The 17,818-nt window shown below is 39.2% G+C and overlaps 1 non-coding gene across 1 annotated transcript; it reads right to left on the reverse strand.

Moving 5' to 3' along the window:
- Positions 1-6,530: 6,530 nt before the first annotated feature.
- Positions 6,531-6,602, reverse strand: TRNAW-CCA (transfer RNA tryptophan (anticodon CCA)). The gene has a single exon. It is a non-coding gene; the product is annotated as a tRNA-Trp (tRNA).
- Positions 6,603-17,818: the final 11,216 nt, after the last annotated feature.

Consider the following 17,818-nt stretch of genomic DNA (forward strand, 5'->3'; position numbering starts at 1 on the left):
GATGAGAATGTAGGGGGAGGGGTTGGAACTTTTTCACTACCAACTAGATAACATTTCACATATACAAGTTCAAAGAATACAAAAAATACAAAATCCTCATGACGTCCAGGGACTATGAGGCTTTGGCTAAAAGAGTGTTCTTGGACCGACTTTCTTCTATGGTTATTTAGCTCATCGAGAAAGAGACTTAACTTTCTAAAAAGAAAGCTTCCTAAGAAATGATGCTTTTGAACTGTGGTGTTGGAGAAGACTCCTGAGAGTCCCTTGGACTGCAAGATCTAACCAGTCCATCCTAAAGGAGATCAGTCCTGGGATTTCTTTGGAAGGAATGATGCTAAAGCTGAAACTCCAGTACTTTGGCTACCTCATGCGAAGAGTTGACTCATTGGAAAAGACTCTGATGCTGGGAGGGATTGGGGGCAGGAGGAGAAGGGGACGACAGAGGATGAGATGGCTGGATGGCATCACGATGGACGTGAGTCTGAGTGAACTCCAGGAGTTGGTGACAGACAGGGAGGCCTGGCGTGCTGCGATTCATGGGGTCGCAAAGAGTTGGACACGACTGAGCAACTGAACTTAACTGAAAGTAATTCCTGACAACTGTAATTTTTTTTTTAATTTGCTCTCAAAATGCTCCAGATTTGACTTCAGTCTCCCCACCACAGTCACTTAGGCTAGTGAACTTGGATAAGGTCACACAGCACTGTGATTCAGTTGTAAGCAAGCCAGCTCTTACATAGACACCATATGCATTTGAACCTTGTGAAGTGGGGAAGGTTTTCAAGCCTATTTTTATAAGTGTGAAAAATGAAGCCCTAAGTTTTTCAGTAACTTTCTTTGGGTAACACTGAAGACACGTTATTGCTGTTCAGTCACTAAATCATGTCCAATTCTTTGTGACCCTGTGGACATAAGATGGGACTAAAACTCCAACTCAGAATCCCAGACTTCCTGCCCTCTCTCTTCCTTCCACTTATACTTTCATTCATCCAATATCCTATTTGTCAGTATATTCCTATTTGCTCTATCAGTATACTTAGAATCTAACGCTTACCTCTCATCTTACCACCTGGCCCAGAGTGTCATTCTCATTCTCATAGACTGTTGACCTATTAATAGCTTTTTTTTTCCTTTTTTTAAAATTTAAAATTTATTTTAATTGGAGGATAACTGCTTTGTTGTGTTGGTTTCTGGTGTACCACAATGTGACTCAGCCATAAGTATACATATATCCCCTCCTTCTTAAGCCTCCCTCCCAACTCCTCTCCCCCCCACATCCCACGCCTCTCAGTCATCCTAGACCACTGAGCTGTGCTATACAACAGCTTCCCACTAGCTAGCTATTTTACACATGGTAGTGAATATATTGACATAGCTTTCTAATTAATCTCCCTGCTTCTGCTTTCTTCCCCTTTTAGACTATTTTCGTATCTGTCTTAAAATATAGGTCAAGACAGATCTTGTCATTCTTCTGCATAAAATCTCCAAGTGCTTCCCATCTTATTTAGAGAAGACAAAGTCTTTACATGGGCTTTATGGTCCTTCACGACTGGGCTCCCTGATACTCTAAAATCACCTCCTACTGCTCTTTCTCCTGTTTATACTCTGCCAGCCACACTACCCTTTTCTTGCTATTTCACCAATATTTAGACAGATTTCCACCAGAAAACCTTGACACTTAACTCTTCTCTCTCCCTAGAATGTTCTTGCTGAAGGTGGCCACATAAGCCTTTTCCCCAACAAGCCCTTTCTCTCTCCCTCTTCTGCCTCATTTTTCTCCCTTGCACCCATCACTATCTAGCATGCTATCTGCTTTCCTCATTTATTTTGTTTATTATCTGTCACCTTCCAATAGATCATAAGCTTCATGAGGGCAGAGGTTTTAATCTGTTGGCCTGCTTTTCCCTAGCACTTAGTATAAGCAGCCAAGGAATATTTCTTGAGCAAATCAATTTTGTGACAATACATTAGGGGAGGGAGGGAGGAGTAGTTTAAACAACTTTCACTGGAGCATCCCTCCTGCCCTATGAGAGAATACAATTGAACTAGAGAGTAGAAGAGGACTTTTAGAAATTGATGGTCATGAAGCATTGAGACAAGTATAATGGATTTAGAACCAAAAGAATGGTGTTTAAATTTCATCCCTGATATTCAATAATGTGTGAACTTTGACCAGTCACTTAATAACTCTGAATTTACATGTCCTCAACTATTAATTGGGAGTGCACCAAGTTTGTCTTACGGAGTATCTATAAAGGCTCAGGTGAGAAGGAGTATAGCTCTCAACATGTGCAAGCTTACTGCTGAAGCATGTCTGCTTTGTGACCTCAAAACCCACACTAAAACACCACATATCTCATGTCCTTAGTTGCTCCTAGTTCCTTCTCATAGTCAGCTCCACCCTTGTCTGGAATTGGATGTGGGGTAGGATAGGAGTGCTGGCAGTAGAAGGTGGCTCAGCAGAGAGAAAACCTACTGGGCTTTGTTTCAAGAGAAGCAGGGATCCTAATACATCATCCAGGATGACACGGCCTTTCTTTGTGCTGAGGATGAGACCAAAAGAATAGAACACACAAAAGTCAGTGTCTTAGCATTTTGACTTGTTGCGTTTCAGGCAAAGTGCATCTGGTCAGTAAGAAGGTGGTTTTCTGTAAGCCAGGGAGAAAGCCCTCCCCAGCCCTTGATCATGTTGGCACTCTATTAAAACAAAATAAAACCCAAAAGAATAAAAACCCACAAAAGTTAAAATCTTTTCTACTGGGCATCCGCTTTCTGGACACAGTTTTGCCACATTGCTCCAGAGTATTAACAGCCACCATCTGCCATCAGAGATGGCAGAGAGCCCTCCAACACTTAAAAAGGATGCAAAAATTGATACGCCTGAAAGTTCTCCATAGAATTATGTTGCTTCACCAGATTTGATGGAAAGACCTTTCTAGGATTTGAAAGGTTCCAGAGAATTCAACAGATATTTAGATGCTTTTCACCTAAATCATGTGAGCCTAGAGAGGGGAGTGCTCAAATCAAAGAGTCGGAACTCAAAAAGCGAGTTGGGTTTTCCTGAAAGTAGCTTTCACTTTGTAATTCAAGGGCAAAAGTCAGTGAAGCCTAGCTGCCCTGATGATGCACTTCAGATACCATGTGATTCTGTTTTGTTTGTAATAATCCCCTAAACTTGTATTCACCTTGGTTTCCCTTCTTATTGTAATATTGTAAATATTGACAATATTGTAAGTATCAATGGGTTTAATTAAGTGCTTTTAAGTAGTATATTGATTAATAAACATGCAGTTTCTAGTTAAGAAACATCAGGAAGCACTACAATTTCAGAAACAGTGATCAGTTAGGTGGAAACATATTGATATCTTTAGGGGTGGGTAGCATTGGCCCAGGCCAGTGTTCATGAAATACAGCATACAGCTCAAAGATGGCTTAAAATTTTATCTCCCTTTTCCCTTGTCCCAGTGAGTTGCTGAGAGACGCAGCTAGTTTTGCAGCTGCCCAGGCTTGGTTGGAACCACTTGGGAGAAGGAGATACTTTTCTCTACTTTGTCTTAGAGCTAACTTTAATCTACAAATCCCTTGGAAGGAGAGAATGTATTCCTCAAGGGAACTCTAGGCCCACCAAGTTGTATTTGATTTGACAGGTTCCTATCCCCAAAGTGTCATGAGTAGCCCCCATCTTGTGTAAACAAAGGTCAGCAACCATTCCTGAGACCTCAAGAACTGACTGACATGTCCTGGGTAAGCTGACATTTCCTGAAGCATGCCAAAAGGCATTGAAAGAAATTGTGTGACAATCACGGAAAGTCAGAATTAAAAGAGCTTTTAGAGATAAGGAAACAGGCCTCAGAATGCCACCTGATTCACTAAAATCACTAAGTTTCACTCCTTTACTGGGACATCTGAAAGAACCAGGAGCTGGAACTCCTATAATTACAGACTAAAGGCTCTTACACAGCCTGAGGCAATCTGCTTATCCAAGAAAAACCATTTCCTAAGTTTAAAGATATTTGCTGGCTTGTGGAGCTTACTGGAAACCCAAACTTTCCTGCATTGCCTCCATCTGCGTGAGAGTCGAAGCTATTCCCATCACTGGTGTTTGATGTTCCTCCAACTTCTTTGGCAGTGAACAGGTAAACATCTGGTTTGATAGATAATATGTAGTTTTGACCTCATGCTTAAATTCTGGAAAATTTTTTCCCCTGACTAGAAGAGTTTTGATTATTTTCAGCTAAGGTAATTTTGGAGGTGAATGTTGATAAGAGAGAGAAAGACAGACAAAGAGACGGAGGGCAAGCATGCAAATTCTTGGCTAAGGAGGGGCAATTTTTGAGATATATCAGGTTTAAAATAAAAAGGCCCCAAAAATCACATGTAAAACTGACACTCATAAAGTCAGACTTGAATGAATTTCCAGTCATCAATTTTCAAAAGCAAAACATGTTAAGAGAGAACATTACAAAAATGGTAAAAAGAGGAAGAGAAAGAAAACAAGTGATTTCACAATTTTGGGATTTGTGTTTGACTTGGTTTCTTGAACAAAGAGATGGAATAAAGGTGATGATGTCATTACATGCAATTGTGATAATTGGCTTTTGTACTGATAAAGTATGTATAGTTTTCTAACCATACAGCTGTTAGAAACACTGCATTTATCTTTGCTATTTGATCCATATTCTGCTAGTTATATTTATGGTGATCAGAACAGCACTATGTATCTTTCAGTGGGTAGCATTTACTAAGTGCTGTTTCAACCAACCAGCTGTCCCGGGTCCTGAGAGTTGCCGAGGAAAGTATGGGAAAAATTCTTTTCCTGGAGAAATTTAAAACTTAAGGACAGACAAAATAAACCTTCCTGCATGTATTTAAAATAAGTTATGAAAATTCATGATGTCATGAATTGGAAATAAAATTTATAAATGTACTTATTATAATTCAATTTTATATTTTGATTCCACATCATTACATATGTAATGATATCTTGGATATGGATGATAGGGAATAAGATTGGCCATAAGTAGAAACTGTTGAAATTGAGATTATTCATACTCTTCTCTCTACTTTTGTGTATGCTTGAAAAACTCATAAATCAAATTTTAAAAAGAACTGGATTCCAACTTTGCTACTAATGGGCTACTTGAGGGAAGACTTTCCTCTGAACAAGAATAATATCATCATCTGTATTTTCACAGTTTATTCATCTCTGCTGAATTTTCATCTATTTTCCAAATAAAATCTTCCTCAATCAACAACACTGAATTACTCTAGATCTTTATAAATGGAAATATAATCTCAAGTGCTCTGCTTTTAATCTTCCAATGACTAGAGCTTCCCTCAATGACTATAGTATTCCAGCTCTTAAAGTGGCTACAGGCTAAAGGCCACCCATCTAGACCAGGTACTTCATCATCTCTGGAATTATACTACACACAATATTATTGCAAAATTTTAAACACATGCTTATCATCCCCAGATACTCCAAACTGTTATAGCCAGCTCTGGACACATTTTCAGACTCAGTACCAATGAACCAGACCTACTTTTCTCACTTACTCTTGGGCTCTCTTCACAGTGATCTTTAGGAGTGATTATCTAAGGACTGAATAATCTTACTTCATTACAGAATCATGTATGCCTTTTGTTCTTTTTGATCAATGCTGCAAGAAGCATCTGTGGGCATGATGCTGAGAAATGATGCTGAGTTAAGAGTACATTATAGTGAGTAATACTCCAAGTAAAAACAATACTAGAAAAACTGATTTTCCCAAAGGAAATGACACACTCCCTCCTTTCTGATTTTACTATATATGCGCCCTCTTTCCTTGACTGTCAAGCAGTTCAGTTAAGAACTTCTTTCTGTTTATAAAAATAATAAAAACATATTCATTATAGAAAATTATAAAGTACAGAAAGAAGAGTAGGAGAGACATAAAAAATAATTAACCCATTATTCCGCCATCCATCAGAGCCAGAGCCCCTGCTAATATTCCTATAAGAGCCAACTATGACATTCAATTGATGGAATTTGAATTTATCATCATGGTTGATATGAATACTTACCTTTCATTTGGTTGATTTTCCCAATTTACTTTTTAAGTGTATATATTTTAAAACTGCTTCAAGTTACTTTAGGGAAGAGAAGGGACAAGTAAAAATCAATATTTAAACTAATGTGGTAGTATCTTGCCAAGACTAGGTCTCCTGACATAATAACTACCCAACTGTGGGATTATAGTATTAAGTCAGAAGAATCACTGGTTGCACATTAAAAACTTCAAAGTACTATAAAAGAATAATAATAATAATTAACATTGAGTAGTGTGATATTTTGCCAGGAATAGTGCTGATTGATGTTCATACATTATGTCATTTAATATTCACAATAACCTTATAAAGTAAAGTAAAGTCACTCAGTCGTGTCCGACTCTTTGTGACCCCGTGGACTGCAGCCCACCAGGCTCCTCAGTCCATGGGATTCACCAGACAAGAATACTGGAGTGGGTTGCCATTTCCTTCTCCAGGGGATCTTCCCAACCCAGGGATCGAACCCGGGGCTCCTGCATTGGAGGCAGACGCTTTAACCTCTGAGCCACCAGGGAAGCAAGGGTATCATTATTCTATATGACAACAACCATCACAAAAACAACAATAACAACTACAACAAAAATCCTGGAGGTTTGGGAAGACTAAGTAATTTTTCCAATTAGAAACTGGCAAAACTAGATATAACTACATGGAAAAAAAAGCATGATGTGATATAAATTTTTTGATGTAATGGAGAAGGAAATGGCAATCCACTCCAGTACTCTTGCCTGGAAAATCCCATGGACGGAAAAGCCTAGTAGGCTACGGTCCATGTGGTCACAAAGAGTTGGACATGACTGAGCGACTTCACTTCACTTTGATCAAAACTTGGAGAAATTCTCCAGGAATTACTACTTAAATCCAGCCTTTGGTGTTCTGAAAGAGTCCGCTTCACTCTTCTGTAAGATAATAAGGTTCACATCATAGTCCCTAGAACCTAAGAATGTGATATTATTTGGAAAATAAGTCTGTGCCAGTGTGATTTCAGATAAGGACCTTGAGATGAGATCATCCTGGATTATCTCAGCATGCCCTAAATCTAATGAAAAGTACCTTCACAAGACATATGTATAGAAGGGAAGAGAAGGCAGTGTGCCATGGAAGCAGAGATGAGCAATGTGGCGGTAAGCCCAGGAATGCCTGGAACCACCAAAAGCTAGAATAGATAAATAACATATAGTCCACAAACACTTTGGAGGGAGTGTAGCCTTGTGGGCAAACTTGCTTTTGGACTTTTAGCTTCCAGAACTGCAAAAAAATCAATTTATGTTGTTTTAAGCTACAGAATTTATGGTCATTTGTGATAGCAGCTCCAGGAAAAGAATACAAAAATCCCAAGAAGAGAGCTAGAACCAACTTGGAGAAAGTAAAAGAATGAACTTCGTAAGTGTTGGAATTGCTCAAGAGTATCAAGGGTTAAAAAATTCTTAGCCTTGGTCAATTCAAATAATGGTTCAGCAGGTGAAGGGTCAGGAGGAAGAGAGTCCACTAAATGGAACTCGGAGTCAGATTTACATATTTCTCACTACGGTTTTCTGGAATCACTTCTCAGGAATACCCAGCTTTTATTCAGATCATTGTCTATTGTCTCTGTTTGGGTTAAGAATAATATAGTTAAGTCCAAACAGGAAGATTAGTTTCTAGGGCCAGAGGAAGTCAATGTTGATCATGCTTGGAAAATAGATTGAGAATATCTGGCAGATGTCATACCTATGCAATCATCTCCCTAAAGCTGATTCATCTGATGCTTTCTACACTTGTAGAGGAAAAGACTTTCTTACAGGCAAATATGCCTTCTTTATTTTCTGATGACCTCTTATTTTGGGACACGGGCCTACCCGAGGACACAAAACTCACATAATTGCAATTAGCCTTGTTGTTTAGCCACTAAGTCAGGTCCAACTCTTTTGCGACCACATGGACTGTATAGCCCTGCCAGTCTCCTCTGTCCATGGAATTCTCTAGGCAAGAATTCTACAGTGGGTTGCCATTTCCTTCTCCAGGGGAACTTCCTGACCCAGGGATCAAACCCTTACCTCTTGCATTGGCAAGTGGTTTCTTTACCACTGAGCCCCCTGGGAAGCCCCACAGTTAGCCTTAAAGTCACTAAAAAATTTTCCTTATTTTTGAGATAGTAAAGAATTAACATGGACAATTTGAGCCCATGTAGATTACTGATTAGATGACTTTTTGGAAGCCACATAGTGAAGAGGAAAAGTTAAAATTTTACATAACCTCCTGCTCCTTCTGCCTCTGTAACTCAGCTTGCTCCTTGCAAAGTCTGGATCACATAGGTTTCAGAAAGTGGGGACTCAGAATGCTAGGAACTGGAGCTTATCTCACTCATCCTTGTCCTGCTCTTTGCAATCGCCCAGCCCCTGCAAACCTGCAAACCCACTTAATCATGCCTGTCTTTGTATAAAAACTCTGTAACTCCTTTGTTTGGGGCTCAGAGCTTAGAGTGTTACTCCTCTGGGCCCACCGGTGTAATAAACCTGAGTTCTCCAACTCTCTGAGTGTGGTGCTTGGTTTCTCGATTATTGGTTTCTGTAACAGTAGACGTTTTTAACCTGGGCTGTTCTGTTCCCTGAAACATACGACTAATAACCAGCAAACTTCCCTACATCCTCAACCTTTGTTTTTTTAAAGTTTCTTTTTATCTTCTGCACTTATTGAACCTGGTGCCCTTTTGAGAACAGCATTTCCTTGAAGCCCTCTGCCTTGGTTTTGCTCTCCTTGTATCCCTGGACTGGGCTGTGATGTGGGGAGGTATCGTTTTTGCTCCTTGTTGCCACTTCCAAGTTGTTTTCCTTTTTGGCTCCATTAAAAAACCCTTCATTAGGTCTCAAATCATCAGATAATTTACGAACCTCTCCTCTTTTTTATATAATCATTACCTTTATCAAGTAACTACCCTTCATTCTTTAAAGATTTTAGTTTCAGTCATTGGTCTCCAAAACTACTTCTGTCATAATTATTGATTATATCAATATATGTATAGATGATTCTTTCATTCCCTGGCCTCTTCCCCTCTACTAACCTAGTTCTCATTCCTACTTAAGGCACACACTGCTATGATCACATCCTAATCTCTGTTATCACAAAACTGCTACCCTTCATGACTTCCTTTTCCCATCTCACACTTCCCACTGCCATAAGACAGCCTCCTATTGTTCCTGTTTTTTCTTTTTCCTCTCAGTAGTCCAACATTAATTATCCTTTATCTGTGGTTTTCAACTGAGGCAATTTGGCCTCTACCATCCAACCCCCAGGAGACACTGGAAATGTCTGGAAACCTTTATGGTTCTCACAGCTAGGAGAGTGTACCAGCATCTAGCAGGTAGAGGTCTTCTGCTAAACAGCATGTAATGCACAAGACAGCCCTCCACAGCAAAGGATTATCCAGTTCAACTGTCAACAGTGCCAGGATTGAGAGACTCTGCTTCACATGACCAGAATCTACAAGCCATTGGTTCTACCATGGTGTGATATAAAGAACTGTGTCCTCCAAACAAAATTTGTATGTTAAAGTCCTAACCCCTGGTCCTTCAGAAAGTGAATTTATTTGGACATAGGGTCCTTAAAGATACAACTAGTTAAGACAGGGTCATGCTGAAGTAGGGTGTACCTCTAATTTAATATGACTAGTGTCCTTATAAAAAGAATACCAAGAAGAGACAGAGCCACAGGGAGAACCTCCTGTGAAGACAAAGGATTAGAGTGATCCATGTGCAAGTCATGGAGTGCCAAAGATTGCTAGCAAACCACCAGCAGCTAGATGAGAAGAGGCAGCAAAGCTTACACCTGACAGGGGTCAGAGAAAGTATGGCCTTGCTGACTGAAATTTGGGTTGCTAACCTCCAGAACTTGAGAGAATAAGCAATTCACTTTGTGGCACTTTGTTACAGTAGCTACAGGGAGCCAATATGCATAGTTTCATTGAACTTTACTCCATTTATGTCCTCATTTCTTGCCTTGCCCAACTTAAATAATAGTGGTTGCTAAAGCAATAAAATGTACAATATTGCACAACTGTATTTATTCCCATCAGGAAGCAGAGAGATTGAAATTTGGATATGTGTTACATTATTCATTTATTTAAATCATGTGATAAAATGTTGTAAGTAAACATGATAAAATCTGGGTAAGGGTGATGATACTCAAAAGAGGACCAGGACTTACAAAATACATGAAACTGATGCAATGGATTCTCCACTGACATAGCAGAAGCCATGGAAAGAGTCTTACCCTGTATACCTGAATTGAATCTTTTTTTGGTATGTGTTTTATATTGGTTTATACCTTCCAGGTTTTAATGCTTTGACCAATGACCAATAACCCCCTACCCATAGTGGTGGTGGTTTAGTTGCTAAGTCATGTCTGACTCTTGCAACCCCATGGACTGTAGCCTGCCAGGCTCCTCTGTCCATGGGGATTCTTTAGGCAAGAATACTGGAGTGGGCTGCCATTTCCTTCTCCAGGGGATCTTTCCAACCCAGGAATCAAACCTGGGTCTCCAGCATTGCAGGCAGATTCTTTATCAACTGAGCTATGGTAGAAAATGTCTGATCAAGGACTCTGAGTAAATAATTTCAGCTACTATGATGGGCCTTGAATCATGATTCTGTTCTACTTAAATAAATGATTTGCAAATCTAGGACTGTACCAAGAAATAAACACATGGATGCTGAAAAACTAAATATGACATTGTTTCTGCAAAATTTTACTTTAATGCAAATATATCGTTTTAAAAATCATTTTACTGTTTTGCATGTACTTATATTAAAGATGTTTATAGGAAACTAACATAGTAGACTATGATTTTGAACTGTGGTGTTGGAGAAGAGAGAAGGGACTCTCTACTCTTGAGAGTCCTTTGGACTTCAAGGAGATCCAACCAGTCAATCATAAAGGAAATCAGTCCTGAAAATTCACTGGAAGGACTGGTGCTGAAGCTGAAGCTCCAATACTTTGGCCACCTGGTGCAAAGAACTGACTCATTAGAAAAGACCCTGATGCTGGGAAAGATGGAAGGTGGGAGGAAAAGGAGATGACAGAGGATAAGATGGTTGGATGGCATCACTGGCTTAATGGAGATGAGTTTGAACAAGCTCTGGGAGTTGGTGTTGGACAGGGAAGCCTAGCGTGCTGTAGTCCATGGGGTCTCAAAAAGTTGGACACGATTGAGCAACTAAACTGAACATAGTAGACAAATGATTTTTACTGAGACACTTAAAGAATTTTACCCATTTATATTTATAGTCAATTTTCAATACTTGAGATAATCTGATTTACTCAATTAGAAGCTTACTAAATTAGGCTTTAAGATTTTGAAGTGCTTGTGAGAATCATATGTAAATATATAGTTGGCCACTGGACAACAAGATTAGGGGAGCTGACCCCCTTCCGCACTCACTTTATCCTCAGTTCTGAATCCATAGTTCAACCAGCCATGTAGTACTACAGTGTGTATTTACTGAGAAAAATCCACATTAAATAGACTCATGGAGGGCAAGCCTGTGTTATTCAAGGATCATTTGCATAAGTTTTTGTTATAATTAGGTTTACTATAGTTGTGTATGTGTTTAGGAAGGTTTTGTTTATGGGATTTGCATGTCTGCATTCTTAGCTGCTCACAAGGAAATTCACTATATGAAATGTGAATATAGATGGAAATATTTATAGGAATGTAAGTAACCAGGTCTCTAAAATGTATTCAAATATATAGAAACATTCAAATCAATGGCTTTATACATCCATTTGTTGAATTACATGTTTAAATAAAGTAATACATTTGTATGTTGTGTCTGAAAGATTATGCACTGTTTGTTCAAGAAATGTATAAGCTAGTCTAACAATAAAGTACATACTGTGCTTAACTCCAATCTAAAATTCTTAACTTACAAGGTTTTTGCAATTGTGTTTAATAGTTTAAGAAGAACAAGGTTTTCAGTTTAAAACTGTAGTAGATAGAACATCAGTGATAACACAGGCTACTGTAAGTATTGTTTCCTGTCCACAAAAGCCTCTATGCAATCAAAAAGAGAAGCCAACTGTTGTCAGTCTGAGATGGATCTAAAAAAAAAATCTTTTTGATGAAAGTGAGGCTGAGAGAAAGCCAGGACAGAAAGAGGCTGAGCTAGAGAGAGAAACAGTGTGCAGAGGACGGTGGAACTTCACTCTCAATGGAGCAGAGAGAATGAATTAGGGATCCCGAGGGAGGTAGATGCCAAAATCCCTTAATTGGAAAAACTATGCTTCCCTGGTGGCTCAGAGGTTAAAGCTTCTGCCTGCAATGCGGGAGACCTGGGTTTGATCTCTGGGTTGGGCAGATCCCCTGGAGAAGGAAATGGCAACCCACTCCAGTATTCTTGCCTGGAGAATCCCATGGACGGGGAAGCTTGGTGGGCTACAGTCCATGGGATCGCAAAGAATAGGACACGACTGAGCAACTTCACTCACACACTCTCATGCAAGAGGCAGCTAAGAAGAAGAAGAAGAAGAAGAAGAAAACCCTCTTCAATATGCTTCCCACTTTCAAAGCACCTTCACATACTTGCTATGGTAAAAATGAATCTGGCTGACTTCTTCCAGACTCTTTTCCCTGATGGGGTTTTGGTGGGCAGCGCCTTTTTGGAAAATAAGAGTGTGATTTGTGCTTCTTTCAGCAGAGCCTGGTGCCAGTTCTGTGACTCAGTAAATAGAGCTCAATTGTCCCTCTTTCCCCTTTCCACTCTTTTGAACCTAGTAAACTTTCCTGGCAGGCAGCACTACCAAGTCAGACCTCTTCCCCTTATAGGCAGAGAATGTCCATCTGCACTGAGGTCAGGGTCAGAGCATGAATGGGAGGAAGCAGATCAGGAGAAACATGTTCAGATGGAATAAAATGTAAGCCAGGCAGAGGTGTATCCTGCTGCTGGCCCTCCCTGGAAGCCCCACCTCCTCCTCCTGCCACCAGGGTTGAACCACATGGAGGTTGGCTGCTGGCAGGCATCTGTTGGTTTACAGATTAGGGTTTTTGTCTGTATTTGCTGTTTCCCCTACATCAAGTGTGAACTTTCTGTTTTGTCCACTCCAATATTTTCAGTGTCCAGAACAGTATCTTCATATAAGAGTCACTCAGAGAATATGAGTGGGTGCCTGAGTGGAGAACAGGAAATGTGAAACACTCTTTCAGTGGCCTCTTCAGCATTTTCTGCTTTAGTTCATCCAAGGGACAGAGAAGACTCTGTATTTTTTCCACCTTCTGCACAAGGAAGTCCCTATGATCGTCCTTAGGGACTCAAAAGAGGAACAGGCAGCTTTCTGGAAAACTCGTAAAGCAAATCTTTTTAAAGGCACAGATGTGTTCACAGTCCTTTTTTTTTTTTTTTCCTTCATACTAGTGTCCCGTGAAAACCTGTTAGTTGCTCAGTATGTCCAATTCTTTGTGACCCCATGGACTATAACCCGCCAGGCTCTTCTGTCTATGGGATTTCCCAGGCAAGAATACTGGAGTGGGTTGCTATTTCCTTCTCCAGGGAATCTTCCTGACCCAGGGATGAAACCGTCTCTAGATTTTATATTTTAGTGTTGTTGTTGTTTTAAACAGACTTTGGTTTTAGGTTCACAGTAAAATTGAGCAGAAGGTATGAGGTTTCCCATTCTTGCCTGCTCCCCAGATACAGCCTCCCTAACGATCAACATTCTGCACTAGAGTGGTACATCTGTTGCAGTTGAAGAATCTACACTGAAACATCGTTATCACCCAAAGTCCACATTAGGCTTCACTGGTGCTGTACCTTCCATGGGTTTCAATAGATGTACAATGCCCTGTATACACTATATATAGTATACATCATATAGAATAGTTTCACACCCCAAAAATCCTATGTACTCTACCATTTCATCCCTGTTTCCCCTCAGCCCCTGGCAATCACTGGTTCTTTATTCTCTTCATACATTTGCTTTTTCCAGAATGTCATATAGTTTAAACCATACAATGTGTTGCTTTTTCATATTGACTTTTTTTACTCAGCAACATACATTTCAGTGTCTTCTGTGTCTTTTTGTGTCTTGATAGCTCATTTCTTTTTAGCATTGCATGATATTCCATCATCTCAGTTTGTTTTTCCATTCACCAAAGACGTCACGATTGCTTCCAAGTTTTATCAATTATAAATAGAGCTTCTATAAACATCCGTGTGCGTTTCTCTGTGGACTTAAGTTTTCAGCTCCTTGGGGTAAACATGAATGAGTGCCACTGCTGGATCATATGGTTAACAAAATGTTTAATTTTGTAAGGAACTTTCAAACTGTCTTTCAAAGTGGCTGTTAGTCAGTTCAGTCGCTCAATCATGTCTGACTCTGTGACCCCATGGACTGCAGCAAGCCAGGCTTCCCTGTCCATCACCAACTCCCAGAGTTTGCCCAAATTCATGTCCACTGAGTCGGTGATGCCCCCCAACCATCTCATCCTCTGTTGTCCCTTCTCCTCCTGCCTTCATTCTTTCCCAGCATCAGGGTCTTTTCTAATAAGTCAGTTCTTTGCACCAGGTGGCCAAAGCATTGGAGCTTCGGCTTCAGCATCAGTCCTTCCAGTGAATTTTCAGGACTGATTTCCTTTAGGAAATCAAAGGGGCTGTAGCATTTTACATTCCCTTCAGAAATGAATGACAGCCCTTGTTGCTCTGTCTTTGCCAGCATCTGTGTTGTTTGTGTACAGATTCTGGCCATTCTAATAAGTGTATAGTGGTACCTCATTGTTTATAAAGGTGCTTATTTGCCACCTGTGTGTCCTCTTGGGTGAGTTGTCTTTGAGAGTCCAAATCTTTGGACTTTTCAAAGAACTGGGTTGTTTAAAGTCTGACTGTTGAGTTTTGAGAGTTCATCTTATATTTTGGGTAACAGTCCTTTATTAGCGATGCATTTTGTAAATATTTTCTCTCAGTCTGTGGCTTGCTTTCTCTTTCTCTTGGGTGTGTTCAATGAAGAGCAGAAGATTTTTTATCTTCATGAAGACCAGCTTATCAATTATTTCTTTAGGGCCATGCCTTTCGTGTTGTGTCTGAAAAGTCATCACCAAACTCATGATCACCTGAATTTTTCTTCCATGTTGTCTTCTTGGGTTTTTATAGCTTTCCATTTTATATTTAAGTTCAAGGTTCATTTTTAGTTCATTTCTGTGAAGGGTGAAAGATCTGTGTGTATATTCTTTGCTCTATTGTGTCACCTATGCTCCTCAGTCAAAGATCACCTGAATCTGTTTATGGGGCCAGTTTGGGGGATCTCCATTCTGTTCCACTGATCTATTTGTCTATTCTTTTGCCACTGCCACAGTGTACTGATTGCGGTAGCTTTGTAGTAAGCCTTGAAGTTGGATAGTGTTGGTCTTCTTTGTTCTTCTCCTGCCGTATTGTCCTCACTATTCTGGGTCTTTTGCTAGTGAATATACAAACTTGAGAATCCATTTGTTTCTATCTACAAAATAACTTAATGGAATTTTGTCTGGAATTATGCTGAATCTATAGATCAACTTAACAATAATGGCTCTATCCATGCACATGGAGTATCTCTCCATTTATTTAGTTCTTTTATCTCTTTCATCAGAGTTTTGTAGTTTTCCTCACATAGATCTTGTACATATTTTGTTAATATTTATATGTAAGTATTTCACTTTGGGAGGAAATAATGGAAATGGCATTTTTTTAAATTTTCAAATTCTGCTTGTTCATTGCTGGCATATAGGAAAGTGATTAACTTTTGCATATGAATCTTGAATCCTGCAACATAGTAATTATCACTTCTTAGTCCCAGGAAAATTTTTGCCAGTTCTGTCCTATTGCCTACATATGGTATCTTCTAAAAAAGACAGTTTTATTTTTTCCTTCTCAATATATATTGTTTTATTTGTTTGTTTTTTGTCTTATTGCATTAGCTAGGGCTTGCAGTAAAATTTTGAAAAGAAATTGTTAGAGGGGACATTCTTTGTTCCTGATCTTTTCAGGAAAGTTTTGTTTCTCACTATTATCATGTTAGCTGAATTCTGTTTTTAAGAATATGTGTAGGTGATTATAAATTTAAATAGAAAGTAACATTCAAGAATGTTTGCATGCCTAATTTTAAATAAGGGTAAACAATTAAGGTACAATATTTTTCTTCCAGGTTGACTTCTGAGCAATCTTGGAATAAAGGGCAAGAATTTCTGCATCCCTGAAATTCATATAAATTTGTCATTGATTAGAAACAATGTAGGTTTGGAGTAGTTTTTTATTCCTTGGAAGACAATGCTGAGCTTCCTCATCATTGCTTCTAGATGAGGTGCCAGCAGATTAATGGACTATAGCTGACTCAGTCAAACTCTGATCAAACAATAGGAAATTTGGACACGGAACTCAGATCTAGTTCACTAACTGGCTGGTTTAAACGTTGAGAAAGGATGGTTTCCTTACTGCAGACTGTACTTCTCAGTACTGAGTTCAATGGCAGCAGAAAGTCAGTTTAAAGGGCTCCATAATAACTTTCATAGAGTCATATTAGTGTTCTGGATCCTAAGGGGCATTCAGAAAAATATTTTATGTATATTAAGGCTATTTTTTTAAACAAAATTTCATGATGGATAGAAAAGTAGAGAAATGAGCTGGTTAGTAAAATCCTCGCAAATGCCAGCAGAATGGACTCCATGATAATCTTAGATCCTCGGCATGGGAAGGTTTCTGGGGGTTTGTCTACTCACTCCTTGTCAGTTTCAGCTTCAATTCCTCCCTGACCCTGCAGACCCTACATTTTGGCAGGGTACAAAATAATGAGCTTTACTTCAATTCATGAAATTTGTAATTTATTTTAAACTAAGATATTAAGAAAGGCTTTATAAGAATAAAGAGTAATATATTAAAAACGCAATCCACCCCACAAAATTTAAGAAATAAATCATTGTCAACTACCAATGTTGTTTAAACTCTTAGGGCAATCTTAACATTTATTTCTTTTGCTCAGTTATTAGAGTTTTGTTTTTTCTTGATTGTTGTTTCAATCGTTAGGTTGTGTCCAATTCTTTGTGAACCCATGGACTGCTGCACACCAAGCTTCTCTGTCCTCCACCATCTCCCGGAGTTTGCTCAAATTCATGTCTATTGAGTCAGTGATGCCATCCAACCATCTCATCCTCTGCCATCCCCTTCTCCTCCTGCCCTCAATTTTTTCCAGCATTAGGGTCTTTTTCAATGAGTTGGCTCTTCGCATCAGGTGGCCAAATTATTGGAGCTTCAGCTAACTTTTTGGAAATATAATATTTGATATAGGAAGAAGATGTCAAATGTTATATTCACTGCTAAAGCCAAACACCTGTTGCGTGTATGATAATGACTTTGATTCATTTATTTATCAACTCAATAGATGTTTATTGAGCTTCTACTATATGACAAGTTCCTGCGTTCTACTTAGCATCTGATGATAGTGTTTTTAAGTGAAATGATTTCTGTAACTTTTTCTTTCTGCCATATTGTTAGTCTTATGGTTCTTTCAATCCCATCTTGGAGGGAAGCTTGATGCAACTCCATCCTTCTCTGAGGTAAACAGATCCTTCTCATTTTTGTCTAAACCTGAATACCTGTTATACTTACAACTTTCTGCTCTGGATTTTCAAATTCTGTGTTCAAATTTTTTAAATAATTTTTATTTATTCATTTTTGGCCATGCTGGGTCTTCGTTGTTGTGTGGGCTTTCTCTAGTTGTGACGAGCAGGGGGCTACTC

This window comes from Capricornis sumatraensis, chromosome 1 (genome assembly GCF_032405125.1).
Source record: "Capricornis sumatraensis isolate serow.1 chromosome 1, serow.2, whole genome shotgun sequence".
Lineage (NCBI taxonomy): Eukaryota > Metazoa > Chordata > Mammalia > Artiodactyla > Bovidae > Capricornis > Capricornis sumatraensis.